Below are 9,215 nucleotides of genomic sequence, written 5' to 3' on the forward strand. Positions count from 1 at the left end.
CGTGGTTGATTGAGAAACATTCAACTTTCACTGAAAGCAGTGAAGAGCACTAAACACCCAGTGTGAATGGACCCAAGAGGGTAAGAAGAGTCAAAACTCAGAACCACAAGCTTTCTGAGGCGACCGTTCTCTTGCCAACTCGGCTACCCCCTTGGGGTTGAGAACATATGGTAGTAGTAGCAACTATTACAATGGAAATGTTCGAATGGTTAGAAGAACATTGAGAGATGCACAGATAATTTGAGACATTAACATATAGTTTGCAATTCACATTGCGAATATTCTATGGTAGTATTGGGTTTTATAGCACTGTATACTTGGTCCCAATCCCAATTAAGGATTATCTGACTTAGCAACTGAGATAATGTTTTATACCATCATATCAAATTATCTGTTTATTGAATCATTTTCTTATCTTGTAAATATCCTTCCCGAAAACTTGAGTGATTAGATGGAGGGACTCACATGTATATGAGGGGACAAAAAGGCTTCAAGGGTAACCGATGTGGGACCATTCTCCCAACAGTTGAGGAGAGGAAAGAAATCAACAGAATCAATCTGGTGATGTAAGTAAACATCTTGCATGGAAACGTAGGTAATTTTTTCTCCTCCTCCTTGCTTATCTAGTAATTTTCTTTCCTCTCTTATCTCTTCATATCTTCTTTATTGATATTAAGTTTTTGTTTTATCTTTCGTATTATTCATCCTTATATTTCTTGACTTGTTTGCCTATTCTTTTTGATAGCTTGAACCACTGGAATGGTAGAAAATTTCCTAGACCTATTCCTAATATATTTTACCTTAATTAGCCCATTTACTTTGTGATTTTTCCCATGTCTAGGCATATTGCCACTTCTAAAATTTTCATGAAAATTTCTTGTGCTAGTGTGTCCAATCGAACCACATTCTTCCATTAAGAATTCATTCCTCTTCAGTCCTATCACAGATCTAAAAGTTGATCTTAATACTTAATAGTATTGGACCTGACCTATTGCTATTTTTAGATTTCATCATGAATCCGAATTCTTTTTGAAACCAGAATGAATAGATGCAATTCACTTGGTTTCATACAAAAATTTCAATCCTTATTCCCACATTAATATCTTTTCCTTAAGCTAAAATCTGAAATCTAATTTTCCATAGTTATAAGCTACCATGGATGTACTGCTGCAGATGGTCATATTGGATTGTGCATAGTTTAGTATAAATGCAAAATCTTACCATCTAGATCTTAAAATATACAGCATAATGTGGTCTAGAATGTGGGTCATTCTTGATTTATTTTTTGCAATATTCTCTTTGCGAGTATGTAGTCTTTTCTCTTTTTGGTGTGAGTCTTGTGCTTGATTCTTGAACCTGTTTAAGTCCACATCTACTTGTTCTGCAGTTTGTAGCTGTTGCTCTTCCATTAAATATTCTTTAACTGCCTGTTGATTGTGAATGTTGCAATTAACTTGAGTTACTACTTACTACTGCTTGATCTGGCCTTAGTTTTTGTGTAAAAGGCACCCACCTTGGTCGCCTAGGCGGAACCAAGGATTTTTTCCCCTCCCTTTGTTGTGTTATTCCATCTCTTAGTGTTTAAAACAATAAGATACTAAAACCCACATGGTATGCACATCTAGGTGACCAAGGTGACGCCTAGGTGCCCGGCCAACGCCTTGTGTTTCTGAGATGACACTGGTATTTTGCTAATACCTACGTAGCTGGATATCAAATGAAGAATATTAGTCATTTATTGACATTTCTTAGTTGATTATTTCACCTCTTTAATTAATTTTGTTAATTACCTGGGGGAAGTGAAAATTGTTAAACCCTAGTTTAGCAAATTTTTTGTCTTAATTTTTTGTATTAAAATAGTCTTTGAAGATGATCACTAGACTAGATAGTTGCATATTCCCTACAAGTTTGTTTTCTTTTAATGCCTTTGTTAGATGCTCGCAATTCTATGCCTTTTTGTACTCATAATGTGACATCTGGTCTAGAGTTTGTTTGATGAATGCTATCTTAACAGGATGATGGATTCCAGTTTGACCTCATGGGTCATATAATGAAAAGTACCATGGTATCTTTTGCTAATCTATTTAGGCCTAAGAAGGTTTGCCTCAAAAGTTACTATTTGGAAAATGCAATTTGCTTCTACTATTTTATCCCTTGTAGTTCCGTAAGAACCCACAAATTAACTTAGTGGTTCTAGCTGCTAGAACTTACAGTTTTGATACTTTTCTTGTTTGCATTGCTAATCCTTTCTTATGCTTAGATGTTGTCTTGAAAATTTTGAGGTGTCTCTTTCACGTTTAATTCATATAGGATGGATATATTATCATAGTAGTCCTCACTCTTTCATTTCAGAATGTTATTGAAACAAATTAGGATCTGAAACCAGCAGCTGGAAATAGAAGAGAGAAGAGACGAAGAGAGGTAGAGGGAGCAATTTCTGAGCCACGATAGAGTCACCTTGTGTTCTATCATGGGCTACTATCTTTATTAATAATATTTAGTTAGCAGATAAGAGTGGATGTCTTTACAATGACAGTTCTAAGAGTCGATGTCTTAGTACAATGAAGGGAATAAAATAAAAAGACTACTTTAAGAGACTCAATTCACTGCATGATAACAAAGAAAATATTGGATCGGCCAGATTTAAACAAATCTAGGTAAATGTTCTCCAATAACATCAATAACAACCATCACTCTATGCAAGTACCAATTTTAAAAAATTGCAAACCCAAACTGATGTGATCTAGGGTCCAAAACTCAAAATTGGGTTCTATGGGCCAAAACTGATGAAGGGTTGTGGCATTTGTGTTAGTGTCGGCTGGTTCCAGATTGTTTGAAAGAATATTGTCTACAATCTAGGAGTAGATTTCTTCCATTTTAGGAAAATGAACGAATAGCCGTCTTTTCCACGGTCGCCTTACACACTGATCGAACTTACTCTCGAATGAAAGTGTGAATAGACTTTCATTACCTTATGCTGTTGTAGATGGGCTTCGGGATTGGCGTGGGGGCCTTACGTCGGTTCTGGTGAAACTCAATTATAATGAAGGAATTGAAAAACTACAATTAAACTCAATATTCAAGGTGGTACATGGTAAATCAAAGGAGAAAGGACACATAGGGTATTAGGATTTATTGATTGGGGAAGACTTGAAGGTGTTTTGATATTGAGGACAAAGGAGTATAAAAGAATATAGGAGAGGGCACAAATGGAACTCAATTAATAAATTAAAGGATAAAAAGAATAAAATGAGGAAAGAAGTACTTAAAAGAGTGTAACTTGACTGTCTACACCTTTTTTATTTTTGGATTAATAAATAATTCATTACCAGAAGGAGAAGAATATACAGGGGGGAAAAGGGGGGGTGGAGATGCCTAAGCCAACAGGGAAAGGCAAGCCCCAAGGGGGAACAACAAAAACAAAGAGCAAAAACACAATAGCTCAAAAGTGACAAAAGGGGCTAAGGCGGGGTGGGGGGGGGAGTCAAACATGATGGATTAGGTCCACCTATAAGTTCCAGAAGGAGATGATGTGGGGATTTTTTTGGGATATGGGAATAAGGAGGGAGAGGGGGCTAAGGAGGCTTTGGACTTTGGAGGTAACATCAAAGTAGATAGCTTTCCAAATCTTGTCCAGAGTCCTAAATTTGGGGGACCATCTATGAATGTTATGCTCCATCCAAAGGTCATTGATGGTGGCACAAAAAGCAAGTTTAACTATCGCGTCACAAATGGAAGGGCTAGGGAAAGTCATATCGATCTAGATACATTCTCTATTGAAGGGAAGGATAGGTCTAGAATTCGGCCGGCATTTTGACATCGTTAATTTCCAAACCGTGGCAGAGAAGGGGCAGAAGAAGAAGAGATGGGGGATGTCTTCAACCCCCGAGGGACAGAGACAACAAGCAAGGTTGACTAAGATACAATGATAGATAAGGAAGAATTGAGTAGGGAGACAGTTGGTAAGACATCTCCAAAGGGTGAAGGATCAAGAATGTGACCCTTAAACCAGACTATCTTGTGCCAAGAAGCGACCACTGAAGGGAGTCTAATGTGTGACCAATATGAGGCGGAGGAGAAGATCCCATTGGAGGAGGAGAGCCAAATGCAAATATCAACTCTATCTTTATGGCCAGGGGGAGAGGAGGGAGAGAGGACCAGAGGTCAGTAAGGAGCAGGGGGAGGAGGGGGGAGACAAACCTAAGGGTGAAAGAATAGTGGAGACCATGGCTATAGAAGAGAGACCAGAGGAGTAGATAACTCTACGGGTAAGGAGGTGAGAAAGGATACTTGAAGGGTGCCAGGGATCCTTCCAAAGGGAGGTGGAGAGACCGATGCTAATGGAGTGCGAGATGGTAGAGAGGGCAACTAGCCTGTGCTCAAGGATCTTCCTCCATATCCAGGAGGCATTTAGAATGAAAGGGGCCGTCCAAATGGGGTTGTGTTTTAGAAGACCAGAGTAAATCCAGTCAACCCAGATGCTTTAGTGCTTGGACACAATTTTCCATACGAGTTTAAGGACACCAACAGTATTGGCATCCTTAATTCTCCTAATACCAAGGCCACCTTTGGATTTGGGATAATAGACTTTTTCCAATTGAGAGGCCTGAGGAATCTGGAGGGCCAGAGCCTTTCCAAAGGAAAGAGGAAAGAAGACCTTCAAAAGATTTGGTAATCGAGGCTAGAAGGATGAAGGTGCAAGACCAATAGAGGTACAGAGATTGGAGGACCGATCTAATCAATGTAAAGCGGCCAATGAAAGAGAGGAGTTTTCTTTTCAACTCCTCTCTTTCACTATCTATATACCTTATCAATTATGAAATCAACAATCCTAGCAAGAGGGACAGAACAGATGGTAGTAAGAGACCAACAAATCTTGGGTTTGTTAAAGATCACGTACTAAGGGTACTTTGGGTATTAGGTTATTATGCTGTATGTGCATTTACTTTTATGCCTTTTAACTTCTCTTGGCTATCTTATGTTAGCATGAAGGGTAGATAAACAATTTCCTTTATGACGCTAAGTGCATCAATATAGGGGGAGAGGGGGAGAGAAATCTATTCTCTCACACAACACATTATCATCAATATAGGGGGAGAGAAATCTACCTCCTACTTTCATCTTCTCTCTTCTTCTCTTGTACTCTTGCAACCCTTATATTCCAACTTGGTGTTAGAGCCCACGGTTTTGGTTTGAGAGTCGTGCTATAAGTTCTCCATAGTTGGTAATAGTATTGATGGATGGCTATTAGTTACAGTAAAAGAAAATTACCATGTTAAAGAATCAGATTGAATCGGATTTGTGAGTTGTCAACCATACATAACTATGTCAATGGTATATTCCTCAACTTGTTTCTAATATTTTTTTTCCCTTTTTTATATAAGGGAAGGCAGAAACTCTGTCCAAAGTCTATCAAAAGAAAATAATGGCATAGATGGTTCTAAGACCTAAATGTAAGGATGGATTCAGTTGTTCTTATTTCCTCCTTAGTTCAACAGAGATTTCCACCATTTTGATCCTACTTGAGTTTGTGTCAATTACTCATCTGCCATTTATCTTCCTCCCTTTTTGTTAGATGAAAACTATATCATTTTTTCGAACTGATGGAATTCTTTTTGTTTTAGATAGTGAATTGTGGGATTTTGGTGAAGTTGCAAAAATGGGCGTCAGGTAAATGCATCATAGTTCAATCTTTATGGGACTGGGATTGGGCTATGTCAGTATTCTGTATGTTCCTGACATTTTACTTATTGGCATATACTAGGAAGCCAGTCTTTAAAAGTTTGGACTCGCTTCCTGAATATATTTATTTGCCACTCAACTCAACCATATTTATTTGAAGCTAATAAAAAGGAAACATATTATAAACTTATTTCCATACTCTTGGTTATGTGAAAACATGTAGATTTCATATTTCCTGCGTGAGAATATTTGTAGATCTTTCCCGTAAAGCACTGAGAGATTGTTCTTCGCCCCAACAAAACGTACATTGCCACTTTTGGTGCTGATTTTCCATAAAAAATTGGTTAAATTTTTTATGGAACTTAATGTCAACAATAGAGCTAGATTGAACACCTGGTTGGCACTTCCAAACTACTCAATGAGTTTGCTAGGGTTCAGAAAGGGGTCTACCAGAGCTCATGAGGCAATCTCTGAAAATTCCTCTGATGAGCCCAAACCTCCTATTGAACAGCCATGAAAGCCGAGCTTGATAACAAGTTGGGGGGGGGGATGATATCATTACTCTATCTCTATGGATTTAGGGTGATGACTAAATGATGATTGTCCATTCTCTCACAATAGTACCCTCCTCCATGCTCTTTGACTGTATCATGCGCCATTTTTACCATGATTGTATCACTCGACTAGATAGCTAGAAAACCTATCAAGACCTCTTTGCAGATTCCGTGCCTGAGCTCCTCAATTGCTTGTGTGACTGATGATTTATTTTCATCTTTGAACCAAATTGGTTTTCCTTAAAAATTGGATTTCCATTATGATTTATCAATATTTAATCTATATTAGACTTAGTAGAATTTATCTCGTTTTTCATTTTTCTTGCAAGTGCCCAGTAGATTGCTCTTTTTTTAACATTTTTTTTTCTTTTTTTACTTACAGTCTTATAAGAAACTGAATATAAGTTTTTCATTTGCTAAAGAAAGGTAGTTCTAGCCTTTCCTTTTCCTTAAATTTACTCACCCGGTGAAGAAAATAAAGAGGATATTTGCAAAATTTCTATTTTAATTTGTTTCATGAACCAGTCATTTTTTATTTTGGATGTAGCTTTCATGGTTTCATTATGATTATTACATGCTTCCTATTCCCTTGAAACTAATTTTCCATATTTATTCTTTCTCAGATGACAAAATCTGAAGTTTTAATGCATAATCGTATACCTATTGGATATGCTTCATGCCCCACACAAACAGTGAGTATCATTAGACTTTTAGAGTGTTGGTTGTGTTTTAGTTGAGTAAAGCTATAACTCAAAGTTAATTCATTAAATGCTTATCCATTTTATTAGGACATTTGATTGTTCACCTAAGTAAACATGTCTATTTGAGCACACTTGCAATTCAACTTTGCCCTTAGATTTCATCAGTTTGTTTTTTTATGTCCGTTTCTCATTTGGATATGTTTGTGTTTATTGTTCATTTAAAATACTATGGAAACACGAGCTGCCTATAATTCTTCCAATATAAATCATATACCCGAGACTGTATTTAGAGATAGATTACACTTTGTGGCCGAGGTGTTACTGATATTGTGTAATTCATACTAACTGTGTCATTGTGAAGGCATGTAGCATATATGTGGTTAGGCATTACTCCTATGCTACGAACCCTTGCCAATAGGGGTTAAGGTGTTGGATAACCCATTGTGGTATATTTGATGTGCCTTTCTAGAATGCCACACTTGCGGTACGATGTGATTGTTACCAGAGGCAGGAACTTCTTAGGCATGGTGGATGATTGGTACCGATGCCATGATAGCCAAGAGGGGTTATTAGGGGTTTGCTGGGTGACCCATGGATGCATACGGGAACCGACAAGCTTTTATTCAAGGCTAGGGTTTGTATCCCTACGTAGTCAATGGTAATTTCGAGACGAGGGATATAGCCTAACACGCCGTAGTAGCATTTACCAGACTTAGTTGTATTGTTAGGTGGATAATAAAATAAATGAATTGTATCATGAGCATCATGGATTATGTGTTTTAATTCTATTATCATGCATCATAAATTATTACTGTGATTGTTTTGCTTGAATATGCTTGAACCCCACCCCTCACTAAGTGAGTTGGAAAGCTTACCCCACGTATACACACTTTTTAGATGATGATGCAGGTACAATCGTGCCTATGGCTAGGGACTCTCTTTCTTCCAGACCTGAGTATGGAGTGAGCAATTGGTAGATGCCGAAAGCTGAGGAGCATGGCTAGGACTGTGCTTGTGATTATTGAAGTGTTTCGCGTATTTTTGATTAATTTGGTACAAGCTTGTGTATGGTACATTTTGAACCTATTAGATATAAGACATGGATGATTGTAAACGGAATAACTCGGTTATGGATATTATTTATCGTTAGATATTTTCCCCATTTTATTGATGATTCCGCTATTATACTCTGATTCTGCTACTTTTGGTTAGTTTATGTTGTGAGATTGTAAAATGTTAAGGTACTACGATCAGAGATCCTGGTAGGTTTGTAAGATAGGTATGTCTTACTCACACCACTGATACTCCTAAGGGTAAGTTGGGTCTACTGGAAGTGGGGTGTGACACTTTCCCTCTCCCACATTCTTGTACAAGTGAGAAATGGAAAACGAGGCTAACTTCCCACTTCTATAGTAAGGCTCTCACTACGGTCCGTTTGGTTGAATCCAATATGGCCAAAGTAGGTTATTACACGATTCTGGGCACGTGGACCCAACTTCCTTGGTCCGTTAGGTGCACATGTCATAAGGAAGGTCTGGGGGAGCAATTAGAATCATCTAGGGTAGTTCACGATGCCTCATCTGGGGTAGTTCACGATGCGGGTGGTGGGACCCACAGGAATCAAAACTTAACTAGCAGCCTAAATGGCCAGTAAAAACAATTAGGAGAAACAGGCCCAGGCTATTTTTGGTGGCATATTTCTGATCGTCAAGATAGAAAAACTTCTTGCTGTCCACCTGTTGGTCTTGTACTGATAGTTACCCTAGGCTATGTTCATAGTCTTTCGACAGTTTTGGTGGGTCTCGGGATTTGTGAGTGGGGTGTAGGCTCACTTATTGTCCGCTATCGGGAAGCTTGAATCCCAGCCAGTTAGATAGACAAGAGATACAATGGCAGGTGAGGTCATCCTTCCCTCTTTAACAATAGGTTGCAACGAGCCAATACCCGATGGTACTTCCCACTTCCAGTCCAAGACCTATCATAATAGTTCAAAATAGACCGGGTCAAGGCGCAGGTGTAACATCCCCCCCCTCACCTTACAAGAATTTCATCCTCAAAATTAGACGTACTTGGTAAATCAAACAATCCAGGGTACTACTTCTTCATTTCCTCTTCCCGCTCCCATGATGCTTTCTACTCTGGGTGGTTCATCCACTTCACCTTGACGAAGGATACAGTGTGATTGTTGAGAATGTGGTCCTTCCAGTCAATAATCTTCTCCGAATACTCCACATAGGCAAGGTCCTCGTCCAACTCACGGGGTATGTAAGTCAAGACA

At 38.5% G+C, this 9,215-nt stretch overlaps 1 long non-coding RNA gene across 2 annotated transcripts; it reads left to right on the forward strand.

Annotated features, from left to right (window-relative positions):
* The first annotated feature begins 601 nt into the window (after positions 1-601).
* On the forward strand, positions 602-8,128 carry LOC122081763. 2 transcript variants are annotated; one of them, XR_006141197.1, is made up of 3 exons: positions 602-5,670; positions 6,860-6,928; positions 7,835-8,128. It is a non-coding gene; the product is annotated as an uncharacterized LOC122081763 (long non-coding RNA). The 2 variants fall into 2 exon arrangements; XR_006141196.1 differs by having other exon boundaries at positions 602-6,928.
* Positions 8,129-9,215: the final 1,087 nt, after the last annotated feature.

The sequence above is a fragment of the Macadamia integrifolia genome, chromosome 1, assembly GCF_013358625.1.
Source record: "Macadamia integrifolia cultivar HAES 741 chromosome 1, SCU_Mint_v3, whole genome shotgun sequence".
Classification (NCBI taxonomy): domain Eukaryota; kingdom Viridiplantae; phylum Streptophyta; class Magnoliopsida; order Proteales; family Proteaceae; genus Macadamia; species Macadamia integrifolia.